The 24,854-nt window shown below is 45.1% G+C and overlaps 1 protein-coding gene and 1 pseudogene across 1 annotated transcript in view; both read right to left on the bottom strand.

Annotated features, from left to right (window-relative positions):
• astn1 (astrotactin 1) overlaps positions 1–24,854 on the bottom strand; it is a 2,752,121-nt gene that overhangs the window by 2,118,180 nt on the left and 609,087 nt on the right. The gene's annotated exons all lie outside the window — the stretch shown is intronic.
• LOC121289356 lies at positions 19,404–22,765 on the bottom strand (annotated as a pseudogene).

Raw genomic sequence — 24,854 nt, 5'->3', positions numbered from 1 at the left:
GGGAGGTCCTCCATTCCGAGGGATGGAAGCAGGAGGGCCAGCCACCTGTCCTCAACAGCTTGGGAGGAGGTTGCCGGGGAGGTCAGCGCCCATGGAAAACAGAAACGGTCCACCCAGCAGTGCAGGGTGTCACTACATTCACCTGTACCCTCCACCAGTGCAGAACCATACACCTCATCTGCTCCACCAAGGTGAGTCAACTTTCGACTCATTTCAAACCCACATTCTCATAAGAGCGTCAGGCAGCCTCAGGGTTACAGTCCACAGAGATCTCGCACACTTCTAGCAGATGGGATATCAGACAGTTTAACATCACCATCTCATGTAAGGTCCTGCACAAACAACATCTTTAGCCTTTACTGGGGAGGTTTCGGGACACACAGCAGGCATGCCATGCTTCTAAACTCCTTTTACATCCATTCGGTTTACAATACTGCCTTTACGCGGACCAAGATAGCCCGCAACAAGAGGGAGAGATTCCAGACACGAGGGGGTACCCCGAAGATGTAGGACCCTTCGCCGGGACCCTTCAAGGAGGACGCAGTGGTGATGGTAGGAGGGGCAGAGATCGGTGCCATGTGGAAGGCGAGATCGGCCTCCCTGAGCAAGCCAGTGAGAATGCATTCCCTATTCCTCAGCCACATGCTGACAATCACTGTGAGTTAATTATAATGCAGGAACCTGCCTACTCCAGCTCTAATTCTCCCTTCTCTCTGTTCTAGGTACCAGCAGGAAGAGGCCGAGACTAGCCTCCAGACAGCCCCAGCATCCAGTTAACCTCAGATGAGGAGGCTGAGGATCCACTAGATGTAAAGCCATCACTACATTCACCTGTACCCTCCGCCGGCGCTGAGCAACGCACAGTGAATCCTAGATCCAGTGTAGGCTCAGGGTCACTCCCTGGAGATCACCTCACTGACATGTCTCCACAGCATGAAGCGGGAGTGACAGCTGAGGTCTTTGGCGCTTGGAGGACCGCTGGAGGACAGGCCCCTGTTGAGTCCAGGTTCAGTGATGGGCCTTTGTAATAGGCCCCAGGCAAAATTTTGGAGACGCAAAGACAAGAAGGAAACATTAGGCAGAGTTTTCAGAGGCCATCAACAGATTGGAATGAAGGACGGAGGAATCCACCCATGTTTTGTCTGATGTTGTGGCTCAGCTCAGGCATGCAAGCCCATTGAGGTCTCCATTAGAAGGGTGGCGGCTGCCTTGGAAACCCAGGTCCAGTAGTTTCTGCCAGATTTGCACTCTGACCTGCATTCCATTGCTGTAGCCATGGCTGGGACCCATCAGTGGCTAAACGTGAGGGGCATGGGGTTCTTCCACCTCACTCCAGCTGCCCTTCTCCTCAAGCAGTCAGAGAGGAGACCTAGGGAGGAGGAGCATCAGCCAGGCATTCTGGGGACATCCACCCAGGGCACTCCAAGGATGGCCAGCCACTCCAAATCCCCTCTGCCTGCAACCCCATCAACTCCAGCTGGTCAAGGGTGCCCCGGAGCAGGAGACATACAGCAGACCGGGGCCTTCCAGGCCTCAGGCCTCCACAGGACACCTGCTAAAATCATCTCAGACAACAGGACATAGCAGTCAGCAGGCTGCCTCCACCTCTGCTACGGATGTCAGGGCCACACCAGGATGTAGCGGTAGAGCTAAAAAAAAATTAAGAAGTTCTGAACGCACAATGGTGGCATGGGTGGTCAGACACTGTATATTGCACCTATGTACATACATTTTTATTCTTCTATTCAATGTCTCAGGTACTGAATGGCACATTAATATGATTCAATGTTCTATGTTCATTCAAGGGTCACAAATGCCCCTTCCGCAAGTGTGTCCTTTTGTGTCCCTCAACTCCAGGTTGTTCAACCCAATATCATGTCAGTTAATCGTCTTTAGTCCCACAGAAGTGCAATGAATGAGGGCAGCTCCTGAATGAACATGATGGTCTTGCGATGCAAATGTGAGCCTTTTGTCAGAGGATCTAATCATGTGGCCTCATGTGTATCGATCTTGGAAGGCTATTGATCATGCTGAATCAGCAACACTGAAGTCTGTTCTTTGTGAATGTTATAGGACTTGATCGAGAGCCGCGTTGGAGATACTCCAACCAAGTGCACTGATTTAAAGACTAGTAGGTGTTGTTTACAGTATGATTCATCATTCTATGATTCATTATTGAGGACCATAATCTTCTATGGTTGCCTGCAGCATTCTCTTGTTATCGTGCTTACAGCTGAATATTTATCCTTGATTATTTCCTACTGTACATATGCATGATGCAGAGCTATGGAAGTTGGTTCTACTCACTATCATTTGCAATCGATGGCAATGAGTGAGCAATGTCAACGGTGAGTTCCCAGCCTGATGATGCTGGCCTATCACATGTTAGCTTGCACTTGAAGGGCTGTTTAGATTGGCATGACTGATTCCCTTTGTCAGGTCACAGATAGACATTCAATGTGAATTTCATCACCAGACTGTGCAATCAGAGTTTTAGGGTTCCTTGGAAAGATTTAACTTTGGGAGGTCAAGAATATGGAGGCATGGATTGGGATGAAAGCGATGCACTAGTAGCCCTCCTGACTGCTCTTCAGTGTTAACGAGGGTACTAAGTTATCATCACATGATGTCTCAATACTGAGTGGTCCACTTCTCTCCTAGATGCCAGGGCAATGCTGCACGTCCACTTTGCAGGCTTCCCCAATGCTGGGCCAGGATTGCTTATTCATGACTACATGATGGTCCTGTTGAAGCAATCTGTGCTTTCAAAAGTCACTTATCTCACAACTTGGCATCTATGCTGCAGAATGTCATATCAAAGCATCCTGAGGAGCTGTGGCATCCTAGGGCTCAGTATCAAGATACTGGCTCACCATTAATCAGGCCTGACAGCTGGCAGTTGGAGAGATGCTACTGTGGGGGTTTAACTCTGTCTTCAGACTCAAATGCAGCAAACATTGACTAATGATTGAACTCATTCATCTGCCCAGCTAAGCTTCTATCATACTGCAATGAGTGCAATGATGTTTGTAGTCTGGTTTCTGCCTCTTGAAGGCTGTTGTGGCCAGTTACATTGCTGTGTCAAGGTTGACAATACTGCGCAATGTGTAGTTGCCTCAGGGTGAGTGCTTCTGGAGTGCATATCCCATTGGACAGCGGCAACATGCTCCCTAGGGTGCTTAGCCTTCCAACGATGGGCCCATTGTTAGCCTTGATGGTGACTATTCTTTGGGAGAATGATGACCTTGATTAAGAAGCCTATGACAAAGAAGATCTTGATGTCTTCCCTTCCACAAAGGGACAGGAGAACTGCACTCGTACCAGCTTGTCTTCACCTTACTCCTCCTGGAAAATTGTCGCTATGGGGGTCTCATGGGCATATCTTCTGCACTGTGCCCATGTAATAGAATCTTCATGTGGTGCATCTGTATAGTTGTCATCTTTAGATTCATCCCATTCCATGTCCTCCTTGTCCTCCATATCTCCATGTGGCAACTCATCTCCCTCTTTGTAGCACCCGGTTACGTAGGGCACAGCAAACAAGGATGATGTGGAACACCCTCTACGGAGACTACTGCACAGCCCCACCTGATCTTCCCAAACACTTGAAGCGCATCTTTAGCATGCCAATAGTTTGCCCTATTATGGATCTCGTGGATGAATGCGCTGCATTGTATCTCTCCATTGGTGCAGTTTGTGATGATGAATAGGTGTCATTAGTCACATCTTCAGGTGGTAACCCTTATCACCGAAGAGCCAACCTCTATGCGTTGAAGGCTCTCAAAAATCTGTGGTACCTTGGAGTGACCCAAGATGTAAGAGCCATGCAAGCTTCAAGGGTACTTGGCATAAACATGCATAATCTGTTTTTGGTGAACATAGATCAGCTGGACATTTAGAAAGTGGAATTCTTTTCAATTAATGAACCAGGGAGCCCTTAAGCCCCCATGTGTACAGTTGATGGCACCCTGCACTTGTGGGAAGTTGGATACAACCACAAATCCCACAGTTCTGGCAGCCTGACTTGCTTCAGCCATGGTGAACCAGATGCAGTGATACACTTTATTGAAGACGGCATCAGTCACTTCCCTTATACATTTATGCATGGACGATTGTGAGATCTCATATAGGTCCCCACTGGATCCCCGGAATGAGCTGCTGGCAAAAAATGTTGAGTGCGGCAGTTATCTATAGAGCAACAGGCAATGGATGGCCTCCCAGTCCGTGTGGCATCAGATCCTCATGGAGAATGTGGCAGATATGAACCACCACATTCCTAGACAAGGAAAGGCATCTGCAGCACTGTCTATTGCTCATCTCCATGTATGAGAAGCGTTTTCTGTAGATCCTTGGTCAAGCCAAACACTTCAGTGGATTGGGTCCCTCTTCCTCAGCACCTAGGTCTTCATGGGGCCCCACTGACTCTTGTTCCTCATGGTGAGGTTCTTCCCTGAGCTGCGCCAGATGGCAACAGTCCTTGTCCTGCTCACTCACATCAAAGCTATCAAGAAAGCAGTGCTGCCTCCTGCCTATATTCTGCACGCCTCCTTGTAGCTGCGGACAGCTAGATTAAAGATAAGATTGCATCTTACCCTGCAATGATCTCCCTCCATCATCAAGCCAAAACGTTAGTATGAAGGCCTTAGGCTGCCATCATTCTGGACATGGCATCCCCAGGCATCCCCTTGCAGCTGAAGCATATCCTGAAGTTTTTCAGGTGGCTGAGTATCCCTCTCTGACATGACTGCACGTTCACAAAGATGCTTTGATCAATGTCATAACAAACACATGCTCTTACTCTCAGTCAGGCTACTGTCAGGCTGCATCCTTTAGCCAAGACACTATCCCAGCCTTGCACTAATTTCATGACTGCAATCGTTGCGCGCCATAAGCCAGGACCATACAAACAATAATGTGGAGGCTTGTCTGGAGCATGTTGCTTATGTCCTGCAGCCATATTGGCCCCTTAAGTGTTCGATTTTTATTCCCTTTTTACATTCTGCAGTGATGGACTTATGGGCAATCAGACCAAATCAAATGTTGCCTCAAGCCTTAATGGATTCTCGTAATAATGTACTCCATGAGTTAAGCTGCCAAATTCCTTCAATTAACATTTGATACATGTTAACAGTTCTTAGCTGAGCCTTGATCGCCATGTCTTCAACTGAGAATTATTAGGGTGCCCCTTCAATTGGCCCAAAATTGCAGCAGTCGACATCTCCTACATGCCCTCAGACCCCTCCCTGTGTGTTCTTTTTCCAAAGTTCTTTTTCAATTGCGTGATTCCATCTCGTTGTAGAAATGGTGGTGCTGCACCTTGAATTCAAGACCAGCTTCCAACCTCCCCTCTTACTCTGCAAGCCCTCCCAATCTCCTCCTTCCTCGCAGGATCCAAATTCCCCTTCTTCCGAACACTCTCTTGCCTTCCCCTTTAGCCCTGGAGCCAATGGTTATTGTTGTTGATATTCCTGTCCTCCCCTCTGAATCCTTTTCTGCTGAGGTTGCCATGCCTCATGCCAACCTGACCCCTCCCCTTCTCGAGGCCACTTGCACCGTGACTTAGAGAGAGTCCCCCCAACCACCACCACCATCCACCCCCATCCCAAGACTTACCAGCTGCCAATTTACTGGCTACAGATACCTCCCCTGCCATGACTGTGCCATCTGCTGTCCAGGAACAAGCCACCAACCCCCAGGACCAACATCTTTAAATGACTGACCACGCCTGCACACCATGCTGTGCACTAGCGACACTGCCCAGACAATCCTTCCTCCTCCCAATACCAGGAACAAGGTGTGGGTGCCATGCATAGCCCTTTAGCGTGGCCTACACAGCCCCATGATAGTTTTTTGAATCTGCCCCTGGCATAGTGGCCTCAGTCCCAGGTCAGTCTCACAATACTATCTTCTGTTCCTTTAACAAATGCATGCTCCCCCCAGCCATGCGCCTGTGTTCCCCTCTTCCCTCCTGTGTTCCAGTCACCCTGCTCTAGTCATGCCTCTGTGTTCCCCCCTTCCCTTCCATGCTCTACTCACCCTGTCCCAGTCATGCCTCAATCTTCCCCTTTCCCTCTGCTCTTGCCTGATGGTCAGCACTGAGATATGGCAGTGCCACTGTTAAAGATGGGAAAAAAACTATATTTACTAATCTCGAAATGGCTAGTGAACTGAAGGCCACCAGGTGCACGCCACTTATAAATGGTTGTGAATCAGACCGTTCTAATTATATGCTGGCAGGACACTTAATTTGGTCGGAGAACATAATTCCAGCAGGTTGTGTTTTTAACAAGTAATCATGATAGGGAAATGCCTGCAAATGTGGTTCCTGACATGCATCAGCAAGAAAGTCAACCCGTCATGAACCTGCCATGGAGCTTGGGAGGACAAAACTCCAACCTAATTTCCTCCCGGTGGAAAACTGACGCTTCCCATCTCGCCAAGTGTTTATGATTCCCACCATGATTCCCGCCGCTGGTGGGATCAGAAAATTCCCCACAATGCCTTCAACGCTGCCTCACCCCAGAGTGCTCAAATCCTGAAATGGGGCCGGAACCCACGACTTTCCTAACTCAGAAACAAGAGTACTACCAACTGAGCCACATCAGATGCTCTACCCGACAACTATGGCTGTCACAATTATGGATCGTGCCTTTGCTAAGATCGTGCACAGGAATGCTGTCTTATTCCTTGCTTCAAGACTTATGACACGGTTCGGTTTTCTCGACCTACATCCAGACCAGCAGTTATGTGTAGTGTGACCTATTTCCTTTCAGTTGAAGCACCGGAGGTCTCTGGTGTTATAGCAGAAATCTTTAAAATTAAGAAGGAATTTGATAGGCAATATCTATATGGAGAAAATGGTGCACTTGAGGGTGAATCCTGAACAAGAAGGCATAAATATAAACTAGCCACGAACAGAAGAACAAAACACTTTGGAAGGAATTTCTTTGCATTGTAAGTAAATGTTCGGAAGACTGAAGTCATTGTCCTCAGTTCCCTGCTCCAAATTCCATTCCCTGCTACCGAGTACACCATTCTCCCTGGCAACAGTCTGAGATTATGTCAGCCTCTTCGCAATCTCGGTGTCACATTTGATCCCTAGATGACCTTCTGGCATCATATACATCACTAAGAGGGCCTATTTCAACCTCCATATCATCACTCAACTTCACTCCTATCTCGGTTCATCTGTAGCTGAAACCCTCATCCATGTCTTTGTTTCCCCTAGACTCAACTATTTCAGCACATTCCTGGTTGGTTTCCCACATTCCACCCTCCATAAGGTCGAGGTCATCCATTATATCAGTACTTTGTTCCATTTCTTGTTGCAACCCTTCATCACACTCCACCCACCCCCTTCATTATTCTTTTGTGTCCTCCACTCATGACATCACTAGAAGGGAAATGAGTCATGTGATCCAGTCTTAGTTTCACTTTTGTTTTGAGAAGAATACATACACAAAGCCCTGATGTCTTCAAGGTTTCTACCCATGTATAAGTGTTCTCATGTGCCTAGTCTTAATAAATGAATCCACAACGTGGGTACCAAATCCCTTATGAGTGATTGGTACATTGTGTATTGTGCAGTAAATGGGCCCAAGATATTATATCATTATGAAAAAGTGATGGGGGGAGATGCTTTTTCCCACAGATGGCAATAAACCCTCTCCCAACAGACCCAACTGAACAGAGATCACAGACCATAGGGTCCTCCAAAGATCCTAGGTCCAGTGCAGGAATAGGGTCAATGACCTGCTTTGATCTGCCAGGGTAAGTGGCACAGTCACATGTTACCAAAGCTTCTCTCATGAGGTCATCAAGTAATATACATTTGTGACTGGGCAGCCAATTGAATGCCTGATCAGCCTCAGTACTGCATAGCATTTCAGACCAAATTGTATGACAGTTTGGCTTTTATGAGCACTTGGATCCAAAGTACCACTGTCCAGTGTGTGTGCGATGGAGGTGTATGCAGACAAGGAGGTTGCTTGACATGTCACTAAATCTGCTTCTGCATGTTGTCATGCAGTGGAAGCAGATCCACAACTTGAAGTTAAGGGCAAAGACTGGAGGTGGAGTGTCCGACCTGAAGGTGCTTAGCCCTGTGGAGGAAGAGGCACTGCAGGATGCAGAAAAGGAGGGCGACTGAATGATTACAGATAGCAAGGCTGCAGCGGCCAGGCATAGGAGTGAGAATGTCAACTGAACCTGGTGCTGGCAGACGGGCACAGAGCAGGCATGCAAGGAAATGTGAAGCGCTCAAAGATGCGCTGATCCTTAATGTGGTTATTCTTGAACTCCTCTAAAGGTCCTCACAATCCTGCAGGCCACAGCCACAGCAGGAACCTGAAGACTCACCCTGTGGGGACATTGTCACCACTGACTCAGAGGATACACCATCACCTTCATCTTCCACAACTTCCAACAGTGCAGTTCTCTCCACATGAGTTGCTGAGTGTTCGTGTGTAGATTTTGGAGCACAATCTGGTGAGCACATTGCACACACAGCCCAGCAGTTTGGGGAGACTGTGACAGCTGAAGTCCTTGACATTTGGAGGACTGCAAGGGCCAGGCCCCTGCCGAGCCCCACACTAATGATGGGCCTCTGGCCATGGACACAAGAAGCCTGCTGGACAAACAGCAAAAGGTAGGGGAAGATATGGCAGAGATGCCAGAGGGCATCCGCAGCTAGGCAGTGGAGGAGTCCATGCAAGGCATGAGTTCGGCCATGATTCAGGCATGTGAGTGCATGGCTTCTTCAATGGAGAGGTTGGCAACCATCATAGAAAACCAGACTCCTGCACTCTGACCTGTATTCTGATGCTTTTGCCATGAGCTCCATACAGCAGTCACTAGGTGAGAGTGGGATGAATCACGTGGCACGGGTGTTTTAAAAAAAGTTCAATTTGTCAAATGTAGGTATTGTACATTGTATTGGTTTCACTTTATTCATGTGCGCATTTTTGTCATTTGTTAATACTAGCTTAGTTGGACAGCTAAATGTACTGGCATGCCTCATGGTTGGCACACATTTATGGCTAAAGGGGAGTTAGGGACAATTCCTTTATTGTGGAGGAAATTATGTTGCATGTTTGCATTCTGGCTTTGTTGAGCATTCATTTTAGTTTCTAGTTTTATACTCAGCCAGTTTGCAGGACAGGCTCAACTGGCCCTCTCTTATATGCATATATAGGAGATTGTTCTAGATTACTCTCATGGGGATAACTGAATTGTTGTGGGTGCACTCAAAGCCCTGTAACAATGGGGCAGGATCTGGTTCTTGGTCATGGTATGCTGATTGACATATGTCCAAGTGCAAAATAGATGTCTTTGGGACCAATATTTTCTGGTGGATGTGTGGTTAAGATCTACTCCCCTTGCTCTTTGAGATGTCAGAGGATGCAGGTTGAGAGGTAGCTCTGCGAGGGAGGCTGGCAGGGGTTGGTAATCATCCTGAACAGACAATGGAGTACCAGCAATGGGAACATGGTCACGTAGATACCTCACTCTTGGGCGAATTGGATGTATATTATATTGTCTTTGGTATCCCTCACATGTCTCTCCATGGCCCAGGCATCCAATAAAGGCTCATTGCATATTCTTGGCCTCCTCCTCAGGTTCATCAAATTGATCCTCATCTGAAGAGGACTGCTGCTCGTCCTCCTTGTCCTGTTGCAATGGTTCTGCGTATTGCATGGCCATGTTGTGCAGTGCACAGTGGACCACAATTCGTGACACCTTACGTGGTGCATTTGCAGAGCGCCTCCAGGCCGGTCAAGGCAGAGGAAGTGCATTTTCAGTAAGCTAATGGTTTGCTTGATCATGGCTCTGGAGGAGGCATGAGCTGCAATGTACTACACCTCCGCTGAGCTGTGGGGATGCCTCACTGGTGTCATCAACCAGGTCCGGAGGGGATAGCCCTTGTCACCAGGATCCAGCAGTCACCCTGAGCAGGGGTCTCAAAAAGCCCTGGACCTGCAAGTTGTGCAAAACACGCATAGACAAGTATGATTCTTTGCCTGTGATCACAGACCAGTTGCATGTTCATAGCGTGAAAGCCTCTGTGACTCACATATGCTGCTGACTGGTCCCCGGGGAGCTCTCCAAAGGCTGCATGATTGCAGTTGATGACCCCTTGCACTCTAGGGAAATGAACAATGGCCCTGGAGCTTAACACCCTTGCAGCCTGGCTGCCTTCACCTGTGGAGAATTTGAATTCATTTGCAAGACGGTAGAGGGCATTGGTTTCTTCCTTTAGGCACCTGTGAGTGGCAGCCTGTGAAATTCCACACGTCGTTGGTGGAGCTCTGGGAAAAAACCCACCGGCGATAAAACTGAGCACCGCAGTCACCTTGAGGGCCACTGGCCTGGAGTTCCCACCAAATTCACGTGACTGCAGTTCTTGTCGCAGGATCCCACGTATCTCTCTGACTGCTTTCGGAGACAGCCCCAGCTGTTTCTGGCATTGCCTTTCCAACACCTGTAGCTGGTTAGTTCTCATCCTGGGGATGCAGTGACTCACCAGTGCCCATCTTCTACAATGCCTTCCTTGGATGCCTGCCTCCTGGCCAGCCTCCCACTCTGATGCTGCCTGCTGCTGGCCTTGCAGCATTTGGTGGGTCATGCCATCTTTATCACATCCTATTCTCCTGCGCTCCTCCTGCTCTTCCTTGAAGAACTCCGGACCCTATAGATGCACCTGACCCAACCCTCAAATAGGCCCTGCCCCTTCCGACCCTCCAATCCAAGTGGCCAGTTGCCTGCTCCCTTCCCCTGTGGTGTAGATTTCCACAAAAAACTGTTCACCTGAGATCTAAATGGACAAACTCAACTAGTGCATGCCCTCTTTAAATGACTGTTAAACCGGTACCACCAGTTTCCTTTGTTCCACTGACTTAATCTTGAAAGTAAGACTAACTTTGAAAATGTTTTAAGATGACGAATATTCATGGGATACAAACACATTAAAACTAGGAACCTGCCATTGGATGGCATGAGGCCCAACCCACCTTTGGGATGCTGCTGACTTAATCTCTACTTCTCAATCCACCATCATGAAAATGAGATTTTGGCTCCTGCCTAATTACATCACCGCCACCCACCCTGGCCTTCCCTCCCCCACCCCGTCGCCACCAACACTACTCGTGGACCATGTTTCCCACTCTTAAAGGCCCCATTGAATACCGGCCAGTGAGTGCGTTGCAGTATGGAAGACATGCCTGCCCTAGCAGAAAGCTGGCAGTATATGAAGGATACGATGTGTGAAGCTGGCATCATTGGAAGGTGTTTGCTGGTGAGCTTGAGTATCTGAATGTTAGGCCCAAGACCTGATTGCTTGGCACAGCTAATGGGTGAATGATGGGGAGGGGGGGGGTGGGGTAAGGGGGGTGTGCTGCATTGAGAAGCATGAAAGGTTCATGGTTTGGTAGTAGGAGATGTCATGTGAAGAAGCATTCATTGATCTTGACTACCAATGTGAGGTCATTGAACTTTTTCCAATACTGCTGCCCTGTCCTTGGGGCCAGACTCCTTGCATTGACCTCACTGCTCCAATTCCCTTTGGAGGGCATTCTTTAAAGCCTTCTGGCCCTTGTCTCTCTCCTCGATTACTAACGCTACAAGCACAACTGTCACACCATTGAACCTCGGATTCCTAGCTCTAGCCTGTTTCTCCAACTGTTTTGTTTTTTTCATTCAGTACAGCTGCAGTACTGACAGTCGGCAGCAGCTACCTTCAGGTCAGTTCAGTCCCTTTGAGAGGGACAGACTGCTTTTAAGAGATGGAGGCCAGCTAGTCTTGCATGCTGTTAGGTCCACTGTTGAGCATGCACCCAGCGAGCAGCAGGAGTCATGTTCGGCTGCACACTACAATAAGGCAAATGAGGAAGCAGCATCAAGTTTGTGATTCTCAATGGGACCAATCATGACCAACATGCTTAAAAATGGGAGCAGATGAATTTTTAGCCCTTTGTATCCAATTGTAAATCAAGTCTTTTTTAAGAATTGCTAAAAGCTCTTTTATCAGCTCAATAACTCACACTAAACTCCTTTGGGCAACAGCCAATTTGGAACTGTCTATAGATACCAGTTTACCAGTAGGAGTGACGTAATCTGTTTCTTCAAATATTTAGTGCCCAGTCTTCATCTTGCAGCACTGCCATCAGCATGCATTGCATCAGCATACATCGTATATTGTTTCCAACAGAATAAATTAGAGCACAGGGCCAATGCCCGTAAAGAGATATTTTGTCATTTTCAGTATTCTAAGCTATGTTCATTTCTGGGTTTTCATTTTAGAATAAGGCTTTCTATATAAACCTTATTGTTTAATTACACAGCTAAAGATTGAAACCTTGTCCATTCAAGCCCATCCTTGGAGCATCTTGAGTAAAGGGTATTCATCCATCCTTCTCTTGTGTTTATGGAGTGGTTTTTAGGGAGGTTAGGTACTGTGTCTATGTTCTCTTAAATGACTTAATTATAATGGATGGCTGCTTGGCAAGAGGCAAAGGACATTATTCCTAGAAAGCAAGGTCTCCGAAGAAGAAAAGATATTTGGAAGAAACATGGTTTGTTTTAATATACATAAGCTTGGACTTGTGGAGCATAGGTGTCAGAATGTTCTGGATATTCTCAAGTGGTAACAAGGCTACTTTGAGTCTAATCACCTCAAAACCTTGGAACCTTAAAAAGCGTTGCCTCAGCCTTTAACTGACTATGCTATTCTTTTATCATGGGATTGTCTCAGGATTCCTTTGTTTCTTAGTCTCGAAGAGAACTTGCCGGAGGCATTGGCCTTTTGATCAAAATACCTTTATTTACATCACCACTTACAAGGGTAAAGAACATCAGAACATGGCCACAGCTCCTCTCTAAGGTGTTTCTTAGTCATCTTCTCTTAGTGAGTGACATCACTATGACATCATGCCTTATGGACATGCTCAGTAGCTATTATTAGAGTTAGCCCTTTACTTTACAGCTATAAGTATAATATCTATACTTCTTGTTGCTAGCTTATTTGTAACTGTAACATATATATTTTACAACGAAGCTCTAGTCTCTGAATATCACAAATCAAATTTAATATTAACTTATGGTGTTAGCATGATGGCTGGGGTCATGCTACAAAAAGGCAATGCTCCAGAAGAAACTAGAGTAATGACTTAATGTGCCTTCCAACGGATACTAATTGTCTACTCCAGCTCAGTCAGTGACTCGAAGGAGTCTAATTTTGCAGGGTAACCCAGGGTACTCAGTACTGAGGAAGTCACAGAGGGACTCCAGGCAGCTGATAATGCGATCAGCCGGATTTCGTGATCAGTGGTGGAACGGCGCCATGGGGACTGCGTTAGAAACTGAGGCCTTAACGTTTTGCACTGGAGTCTCCAGGCCACCCTGTCCCAGCTGCAGCATGGATCCATCGGCGAGGTGAGTCAGGAGGCCAAGGGGCAAAGCACAGTTGCAGTGACGCGATGCCCCCTTTCATATCACAAACTGAAGATATGCCCCTTGAGGTCTGCCTTTCAGGTCAGTACATGTCACCGTTTTGCATGAACCTATCATCTGTTTTCAATTCTGGATTGCCCTGCTGCCAACCTTGACCCTGCTCAACTTTTCCAGACGCTGCTCAGCCCCTTCAACATCCTCGGCACTGCTCAACACCCCCACACTGCCCAACACCCCATCCTGGCGTGGCTCAACCCCACTTCAACGCTGCTTACCCCTCCCCACACTTCCCATTCCCGGACCCCTAACTGCGTTCTCTCATCCCACCACCAACACCACCCCCCCCCCCCCCCACCCCAATGACACTGCTCACCCTCGCCCGCAAGTCCAGCGGATGAGCATGGTCAGGCGGAGTGAACAGTATCGGGGTGATGATCACTGTCAGGAGGGGGTGAGTAGTGTCAGGGGTGCGGGAGGGGGGTGACCAGTGTCTGGGGATCGGGGACTGGGGTGCTCCGACACTCGTCCTGATTTAAAGGGCTGCACTCCTAGCGGGAACAGCACTGACAAATCGGGGTTAAAAATCTAGGTAAGTATCAGGCACACAGCCCAGGTTTACACGCTGACAAGTCCCGGGAGAGCCGCTATTTCAGGCAAACTGGGATTCGCAGGGTCGATCGTAAATCAGCTTCCCGGAACTTCCAATAATTGCAACGCCAAATATCAGCGAATGTTTCCGGGTTTGCCACTGTGGGGTTCAGAAAATCTGGGTCAGTGAGTCGCAGGGTGACCCCAGGCAGTTAGTAATGAAATAACTCAGAGTGACTCCAGGCAATTAGTGACAGAGTGACTCACACAATGACTCAGCCCAGTCAATAACAGTAGCGTAAGGCATCCAAGATAATATCTTAAACCGAAGAACCTTTAAGGATAACAATTTAATTATATCAAGAGATATTTGTCCCTGTACTATCCAAGAAAAATATCAATTGAACTAACATAAGTTGTTTTCAAAAAATATTTTTTTCACGCTTTTGTTAGTCAGGGATGGAGTAGGATGTTGCGTGAGTCACTGGACTATTCCATAATGTTTCATTGTTCATTTGACAATGCACATTTTGATGTTCACACTTCTTGTATAATCAAGTTTATTATTAGGTTATACTTGGGTCAAAATCCTGGAACTCCCTCCCTAACAGCGCTCTGGGCATACCTACACCACATGGATTGCAGTGGTTCAAGAAGGCAGCTAACAGCCACCTTCTCATTTAAGAATGGGCAATAAATACAGGCCTAGCCAGTGACACTCACATTTCATGAATAAATTTTAAAAATTCATTAGCTTATATGCATAAATCACAAGTAAAACATGTACAACTAATTAGCTACATTGTTATAGTCCCTTCCGCCCCTTACTCTTTTCCAGTTATGAACCAATAATTCATGCAAAACTCGAGAACCCATATCCTAACTCACACTAACTTTCACTCGTCCATCTCTCCTGTGCTTGCTGACATATATTGGCTCCAGGTCCAGCAATGCCTCAAATTTATAATTTTCCTCCCTGTGTTCAAGTTCCCCTGTGGTTCCACCCATCCCTACCTTTGTAATCCTCTAACCTTACAACCCTTTGATAACCATTCCTCCTCTGTCCAGCCCAAATTTTATTTGCTCTTCTATTGGTCTTAAGGTCAAGAATATAAGCCCTGAAATTACCTCTGTAAAATCCTCCAACTCTCTTCTTTTAAGATGCTGCTTAAAAACAAATTATTTTGCCATGCTTTTGATCACCTGTCCTATCTCCTTATGACTCGGTGTCCATGAAGTATCTTAGAGCATTTTATTTCAGTAAAGATGTTATATTAATGCAACATTGCTTAGTTGGTTCTTCATGGTTTACCAATTCAGTATTTTACTTATTCACCCCACCTCATTTTTCTCGGCAAGGCATCTCGACTTTTCAAAGCAGACCTTTCATTTTTACTCTTCATTACATGTTTCTGTTCATTCCCCGGTAGTCCTGTGTCCTTCATTCTCATGATCTGCTTAATTTGTCTTCCTTGTGTTTATTTCCTTCTCCTGTTTCCTTCTTTGTGCTTATATCTTACTCTTCTTCCACTCTCATGATCCTTAACTGCTCCTTCTTCTATTCTTTCTCTTTATCATTTCTTTGTGCTTTGATATATATATCAGCATTTTTCACTCTTCCTGTTGTTTTTAACTTGCTTCTCCTCTCTTGGGCTTGTTACCTTCTTCATCCTCCCTTATGGTTGATAATCTCTTTTTACTCCTCACTTATCCATTGTACCTGCTTCTTTGCATTATTTTTTGTTTCTCAGGAACAGAAGGAATAAGAGTAAAAGTAGACCATATGGCCCCTGAGGACAGCTCCACTATTCAACAAGATCATGGCTCAGCTTCTTCATCAAATCCACATTCTTGTCCTATCCCCATATCCCTAGATTCCGAAAATCTATCAATCTCATTCTTGAAAATGCTCATCAACTGAGCTTTCACATCTCTCTGGGGTGGAGAATTCTAAAGATTCACAACAGTCTAAGTGAAGAAATTGCTCCTCATCTCAGTCCTGGATGGTCAACCTCTTATCATGAGACTATGACCTCAAGTTCCAGACTCTCCAGCCAGAGGAAATCGACCTCCCAGCATTTACACTATCAAGCTCTCTAGCAGCATTAGGAAGGAGTTTCTTCTGTGTGATGAAGCTGCAACATTCGCTGTTGGCGGCCCCAAAAAAATGCACTTACCTTGCTCATACTGTGCAACAGGAACCTGCTGTGCCAGCTGCAGCATTGTTCCAGCGGCAAACTGATCTCCAAAGCCTAGTGGTGACACGCCCACATTGATGTCGCTAGAACTCACGTCCCTTGTAGTTAAGCAGTCAATCACTGTTCAGGTTGGTGCTTTATAATGATTTTAAGTAATTTAAAACTTTTAAGTACTTGTAATCACTTTTATAAACTTTCAAACTTTCAAACTCCCGCCTAGCCTGACACCAGCCTGCCCAGTTAAAGCTGTCAGATTCCCTGCATGGCGTGGGCCTCCACTGCCACAGGTGAGGTATCAGGGAAGGGGGAATGAAGCACTTACTAGTCATTTAACTAATCAGGACATCAGATTTGTTCCTGTGTCAGCTTTTGGAAGAGTCTGAATCTTTATCCAGGCTCAATCTAGGGTTCTTAAACACAAAAACAACCAAGACTGCATATTGGCTACCATAATCTAATATTAATCTTGATATTTGGTTAAGTTTTGGTTATCACCCAGTAAATTGGCTTCCATAGCAAATTTGCAAAGTTTTCAGTTCAAAATTTGTTAAAGTATTTAAAAGATTTTTGAAGTTTTTTGAAGCATTTAAAAGTTTATAACAATTTTTGAAACTTTATAGAAGTTTTCAAAAGTGCTTACAAGAGTTTTTAAAAGACATAATTACTTGAAATCATTATAAAGTGCCAACCTGAACAGTGACTAGCTGCTTGATGTCAGCGATAGATCTTCTGGAGACAAGTAAGACAGGGCAGGATGCGGTTCACAGGGAAGGTGAGTGTCAACTGGCTGAGGGAGGATAGTCAACAGCAAGGGGGAGGGGTGGCTTCACAGGTAGCCCCCTCACAATGTCAGGTACCCCAATCGGGTAGAGAGTGCCTTTGAACAATGTCCACCCCACTTCAGGTTTGCCAGGCAGCCTTCCTGATTGGAGAGGCCCCTGCCCAGTGCTGATACTCAACCAGCAGCAGTGGGATGAGCCCCTTTACTGCCATTTGTGGGCCTGATTGGCCTTCGGGTGGAAGGCCAACCACAAACCTTCCCGCCCTGAATTAATTTGGAGGGAGGCAGGTCCCAGTGCACAATGGCTGTGGATGCGTTGTTCCAGAATTACCTCAGGCTGGATTTTACATTTCCCTACTGGCAGGTTTGAAGGTAGGGAGAACAAGTAAATTCTTCTCACTGTCTTCCTGCCCACCTCAACCTGTTTGAAATTTTACAGGAGTGTTGGGGAAGGTGCCTATTGACACCCTTAAATGAACTAATAAGTGCTTCATTCCCCCCTCCCTGATACCTCACCTGTGGCAGTGGAGGCCCACACCATGCAGGGAACCTGACAGCTTTAATTGGGCAGGCTGGTGTCAGGCTAGGTGGGAGTCCTCCTTTGCCCATTGAGGGCACCACCCCTCCCCACCCAGGTTGTCCCCCTTTTTAACCCTCCCCTCAGACGCTTGAACCTGGTCCCCCCTTCATCCCTGCACTAAGGCCCTGACTGTGGTCTTAGCTGGGTTCCTCCTCTGTGGTTCCAACAGGGGCCATTGCTTCCTGCTTGGCATAGCTGGGACTACAGAGACACCTGCATTAGTGAACCAGATGGCTTTTTATGACAATTGCTGATAGTTGTCATGTTCATAATTTCAATTTCACTAGCTTTCAATTCCTGTTTTAATGATTGAATTTAAATTCCACCAGCTGTTGTGGTGGGATTTGAATCCATGTCCTCATTGGCATTATCCTGGGCCTCTGGATTACTAGTCCACTGACATTACCACTACACCATTATCACCCCCTGACAGAAGTCTGTCAATTGTGGAATATATGTACTTCAACAATATTTGACACATTGCAAAAAAGACTGAAAATATGTTCTGGAAGGAAAATTTTAAATGAAAAATTTGGGGTCCAAGACAGACCTCTGTTAAACCAAGTTCGAGGGTATAGCAGACCATGTTATAGCTGGGCACCAGTATAGTTACTTCACTTTCAGGGGATTTGTCAACTTTAAGACCCATTAATATCTCCAGTTCTATTTTTTTACTAATAACATTCTAAAGTCCCTCATTTTCACTAGATCCTTGTTGTGCCACTATAACCAGAATGTTTTTTGTGTCTCCTACAGTGAAGACAGACACAAAGCTTTGCTTCAAAGTCTTCACTATTTCTTCATTCCCCATTATAATATCTCCCATCTCTGCCTTAATGTTGGACGGGCAGCGTTAACAATTACATTAATCACTTCCTTAATGGCCTTTATAGGCCGTTTACATTTCAGCGGGTGTGCAGTCAACACCGGCACACGCCCGCCGAACAAAACATCACAAGATGGCACGATGATGTCAGGACGCACGCCCGATGTCATCGCACGTCATTTTTACGCGTCAGTGTGCGCAGGTGGGCCCGACACGCCGAATGAAAAATCCTGCTCTATGTTTCTTGTTCATTTACTCACATTATTGTCTTTTCTAGTCTTTTATCAATTCCTTAGCCCTCCTTTGCTGAATTCTAAAATCCTTCCAATCCTCAGGCTTACTACTCTTTATGGCAACATTATCAGCCTCTTCCTTCAATCTAATACAATTTTTAACTTTTTCTTTAATTATAAAGTGATTCTTTAAGTATTTGTCATTGCTTTATCTACTGTCATATCTTTCAAACTAGGTTCTCAACCTGCCTGAGTCAACTCATACTTTTATAGTTGCTTTTGTTCACGTTCTCCACACTATCATTGCAAATGTGGTGTGCCCACTCTTTGAAGATTAAGTCCCTTATGAATACTCAGGTTACATGCACCTTTAATTTCTTCACTTATACTTTGTTTGACAGTATAATTACTTTTAGAGGGCCTATAAATTACTCCCATGTGTTTTTTTCCCCTTTCTGCTTCTTAACTCTGCCCAAACTGATTCTACGTTGCGATTTTCCGAGCGAACATCTTTTCTCTCTACTGCTTTTCTCTCTGTTGCCTTTATCTCACGCTTTACTATTTAGACTGTCCCTACCCAAAAACCCTTCCTTTTCCAGTTTGTCTGCCTCTTCTAAGAATGAAGTGCCCTGAAACATTTAGTTCTCAACCTTGACCATTCTGCAATCACATCTCCATTATGGTGATTAGATTAAGCCCATTAAGTTCTATTTGTGCTATTAATTCATCTATTTTCCTGTGAATGCTTAGCTCATTTAGATATAATGCCTTTAGCGTTAACTTTTTTTCTGTTGGTCCCTGGTGTTATTTTGAAGCTCTTTGAAACTGAAGGCAACATAGTTATGGAAAGAATGGATTGCATATTACGATTTGTGCATTTAGAAACATCTGTTTTTCACCACTGTTATCCCTGTTGATATGGAACCTTCGAACTCATGGATTTGATGCTAGTGTTTCACAGAAGCTTAGAGAAATCTCTTTTCACAGAAGGATTTTCACTGAGCTCTAGATTGTTGTACTCATTACTTTCACACAATATCCAACCCTATAAATTCTTAACCTTGGTGAGTGCACATTATTAAAATAACAGCTAGTCCAACTGAATTTGCATCTAGGATAAAGGACAGATTTGCTGCTCTAGCCTGAGAAGAAATTTGTCTTCCAGAAAGAAGAAGTCTCAAGTACGGAGTCCAAGACATAGTCATATTCTTCACTCTCCACTGAACTCACATAAATGATCTTCCATTCCAAATCCTCAGACAGATATTCAATGCACTCAAACTGAAAAAAGATGGGAAAAGGGACTGGCTTTAGACACAGCCGCAGCCTAGGAACCTGGATCATTCCCAATTGTGTCCTCCAGCTGTGAGTTTCAGGGGTCAGCTGAAAGGAACCTCATTTACATGGGGTAGTTGGGTGTAAGCATCACTTTGGATGTATCTGCATTGCCCAATGTTGTATGCTCACAAAACTCTCACGATTGAACATGCAGGAAGGTGTATAGTCTGCACACCTCATAGTCCTGTCAATCTTACAATCTATGTCATTTACCCATTTAATTCTTCTGGGGTCCAAGGCATTTATTTCAACTTGTTATCACTGTTTTAATAGAACAAACAAACACACAGCTAATTTGCCACACAGCAATGTCCCACTTATAGCAATGAGCTAAATGACCAGATGTCTTTTAATGTAGTTTACAGAGGGATGTGTTAACCAGATACTTAGAATGGTCACTGAGACATAATGCCTTAGGCTACTTTCATCAAAGGAAGTGAATCCCAGCATGAGTTGCCAGTTTAAAGAGAAAGGTTAAAGGCATGAATCTGGAGAAGTAAAAGAGTGGAAAGATGGTCTGGTTTTACCTCTCAAGTGACTCTTCCTTAACTTCCAAGGTTATTTCACAGCCAAGCATGAAATTGATGCACTGTTTCAATCTGGCCATTGCATTGTTCAATATGTCAAGCGTAAAAGTGATGGGAAAAAAGCAGATTCCCCGTGCTCATTGAAACAATATCACTCATCTCAAAATTAAACACTTTCCTGTCCTCATCAGGAACCTATCTCATACCAACTGAATGCAGACAAAAATTTGCAATGTTAAAAATACATTATTGCCAGGGGTTGTAACAGTCAGATTTCTGTATATGTAACAGCATTGAACTTAAAAAAAATGGAGTTGAATTTCAAGCTGAATATTAAAAATTGAAGGTACTGCAGTTTATAACATTTTTTTGTAAAGAAAAAATATATCGGGGGGGGGGGGGGTCATGCATTGAAATGCCTTAACATATCCTAATTATATAATTAGTCAGCTGCACCGACTTCTTAGTATTTCATCAGGTTCTGTAACTAAAATTTCTGGTCAGAATGATCACACTTGCTACTTATTTGAAGGCTTCAGTTGAGAATGATAACTGTTTCCAAACAGTTTAGACTAAGGTTTGGACTTAGGTTAACAACGCACATCAAACACTTCAATCTAATATTAGAATTCAGATGACCACAGTCAGTGAGCACTTTTGTCTAAGATTGGTGTGGTAATCTGAGGTGCAATACACCTTTAACAGAATGTGAGCAAATTGACCATGTGATTGCATTACCCAATTGCTGTGTAGCGCAGGCTACATTGTTAATCAGGAATTTAGCATAGGGTCTGGTTTGAGAAGCACACAAATGTTAGAGTTCTGTTACTTGTGTTAATAAACAGCATGTGCTTCATCTTACATCTGCAGTATATTTTTTACCAACTCACTCACCAGGCATGCAACCATGTTCACTGAGCAAAGTGACCCAACGGAAGGAGCCTATCAACTGGCGACGAGGCAAAACATGACCAAAGAAAGCTGCGTAATTCAACAGAATTAAATCAGTCTTGATTGTAAGTACAGCCTTCATCATAGTCGTCGGAGCTTTCATCCTCCAGTGTGCCACAATTTGGCCATATCAAACCATTTGATCAGACCACCGATAACTGGTCACGTTATATTGAACGCCTCGCATTCTTTTTTTTGGCTAATGACTTATCAGGGGAGGAGAAAAGGTGAGTAGCCCTCTTATTAACATATGGCAGTAAAACGTACAGCCTAATTCGTAGTCCAATGGCACCCAACGCCCCAGATCCAAGAGCTTTGATGAGTTGGTAAATCTTGTGAAAAGCCACTTTCAGCTTAAACCCTCAGTAACAATGCAACGTTTTAAATTTAAGTTAAGATGTTGTGCCTCCTGGAAAGACAGTTGCTTGCTATATAACAGCCTTAAAATAACTGGCAGAGCAGTGTGAGTTTGAGACATCGATTAACAACATGTTAAGAGACCGATTAGTATGTGGGGTTAACGAAGACGTCATTCAAAAAAGGTTGTTGTCAGAAACAAATTTAGACTTCAGCAAGGCGCTGGAGTTGGTGCTCGCAATGGAAAGCGCAGTCAGGGATTCAGAAGCAATCAAGGGAGAACAAAATGGCTCCATCCTTCGCGTCAAGGGGGGAGCATCGGTTAGAAATGGCGCGGAAGCGCTGGGCTCCAAGGAAAGGCAGGAATCAGCCATTAACATATCAGCAAAAAGCAGTGGTTTAACAGTGAAAACCTACAATAATAACAGTAGAAATGGAACCAGACTGCTTGCAAACGAACGACAATTTAAAAGAATTGAGTGTTTTTACTGCCACCGTAATGGGCACATTAAGTGATATCGTAAAGTCAGATTAAGACAAAACTTTAAGCAGGAAGGTAGAAATCGTGCAATCCACATAATAGAGGAACCAGAAGAAACAGAGACAGATTATTTACTCACCACACAACTTAAAAATGGGTAAAACTGAGCTAAACTACGTGATAGTGGAAGTCAATAGAAAACCCACCTGAATGTAGGTGGATACAGGGGCATCCACGGCAATTATAGGGGAACACACATTCAAATATCTGAATGGAGAAGACCACTCATTAGATCTGGAAAATTCAGATGCTAAATTAAAGACATATACTCGACATGAGCCACACTTACCAGCAAGTCGAGCTGGAAAAGGCCTCTCGGGATTTTGTGACTATCAACACACACAGAAGGTTATACCAATATACCAGGTTACCCTTCGGAGTCTCGTCAGCTTGCGCCATTTTCCAACGGACTATAGAAAATTTACTTCAAGTTCTACTCCATGTTGTGGTTTATCTCGATGATTTCCTAGTAACAGGACTAACTGATGAAGAACATCTGGCTAACCTGGAAGGGGAATTGAAGCATTTCTCACGAGTACATTCGAAAAGAGAAAAATGTATCTTCCAAGTAAAAGACGTGGTTTACCTGGGCCATATGGTCAACTTGCAGGGCCTTCACCCAGTAGAATACAAGGTGATAGCTATTTGGGAGGCGCCAGCACTGAAAAGCACCACAGAACTCAAATCCTTCTTAGGAATGGTTAACAACTATGGCCATTTTCTCCTAAATTGGTCAACAGTACTGACTCCATTATACGGAGAAAAACAAGAAAAATAACATGTGGGCTTGGCAAGCTCCACAACAACAGGCTTTTACGACAGTAAAGCAGTTGCTACTTTCATCAGCCCTGTTGGTACATTTCGACCCAAAAAAGAATTCATTTTGACCTGCAATGCATCCCCTTACAGGGTAGGGGCAGTATTCTCCCACCGGATGGTGGATGGCTCTGAACGGCCCATTGGTTGTCTCCAGAACACTATGTTGCAGAACGATGATACTCAAATAAGAGCAAAAAGGCTTATCCGTCGTATTTGGCACTAAGAAGTTCCACCAATACGTCCATGGTCGACACTTTACCATTGTATCCGACCACAAGCCACTACTAAGCTTGTTCGGGAAAGATAAGGCAATACCCCCAATTGCCTCCACACACATCCAAAGGTGGGCACTGATTCTAGCTGCTTACGAATGTACTTTTAGCCACCAGCCTGGAACCCAATTGCAAATGTTGATGCACTGAGCCGATTACCTCTAAAAGGCAGCAATGTGAACGTCCCAATTCCTCAAGAAATTGTCTTGTTATTAAACTTTCTGGATTCATCACCAGTACATGCCAAACAAAGAAGAGAGTGGACAGACCGCGATCCAGTTTTGTTTCACGTAAGGGAACAAGTCTTACAGGGATGGTCTAATGAGCCAAAGTCTGATTAAATGAAGCGCTACTTTAATAGGAGATGCAAGCTAACCTACCAGGACGCCATCTTGCTGTGGGGAGCGAGAGTCATTGTGTCTCCGACAGGAAAAAAGCCATCATTGACCAAATTGCATTGTGCTCACCCCGGCATCTCTAGAATGAGAGTTTTGGTGCGCAGCTACTTATGGTGGCAAGGGATAGATACAGAAATCAAAAACTTAGTCAAGAGCTGCATACAGTGCCAACAGGTGCAGAAATTGCCTCCTTCTGCTCCATTGCATCCCTAGGAATGGCCAGGAAGGCCATGGGTCTGCCTCCACGTTGACTACGTGGGGCCTTTTTTGGACACAATGTTCCTCTTGATTATTGATGCTCACTTAAAGTGGATGAATGTATACAAGGTGAGATCACGCACACCTGCTGCCAACATAGACAGATTGCATCAGAGTTTTGTGAATCACAGGTTACCAGGGATAATAGTGTCGGATAATGGAGTGGCATTCAGTATTGGGGAATTTCAAAGATTTATCAGTCTCAATGGCATAACACATATTGAGGCCTCGCCATACCACACTGCATCCAATGGTTTGGCCAAGAGGGCAGTTCAGGCCTTCAAGTTCAGAATGAAAAAACTGAGTGGAGCTTCATTGCAGCTAGATTATCATGTCTCCTGCTCAGCTGTAGGACCAAACCACACACGACCACTGGTATTGCCCCCACAGAGTTATTGATGAAGAGACATTCAGGACACGTTTGAGTCTCATCAGGCCGAGTTTAGTGGAGAGGATAGAGAGAAGTCAGGAGGCCTGGAAAAATGAACACAACCACCACAGTCGTGAAAGAAACTTCACTGTTGGAGATACTGTTTCTGCAAAGAACTTCGAAGATGGGCCCAAATTGCTATTAGGTGAAGTTAGTGCTGTGACAGGATCCCTTTCCTATCACATATTGGTCTACGGTCTAATTATGAGACACGTAGATTGCCTCAGGATAAAGGAAACAGGTTTACAAGAAAGGATGCGCCAAGCATTCCCATTGGAGCCTACCTGTAAGGTCTATTGAGCCTGAGAGAG

Source organism: Carcharodon carcharias, chromosome 16 (assembly GCF_017639515.1).
Source record: "Carcharodon carcharias isolate sCarCar2 chromosome 16, sCarCar2.pri, whole genome shotgun sequence".
NCBI classification, from domain to species: Eukaryota; Metazoa; Chordata; class Chondrichthyes; order Lamniformes; family Lamnidae; genus Carcharodon; species Carcharodon carcharias.
This window is presented reverse-complemented; position numbering and strand designations above follow the sequence as displayed.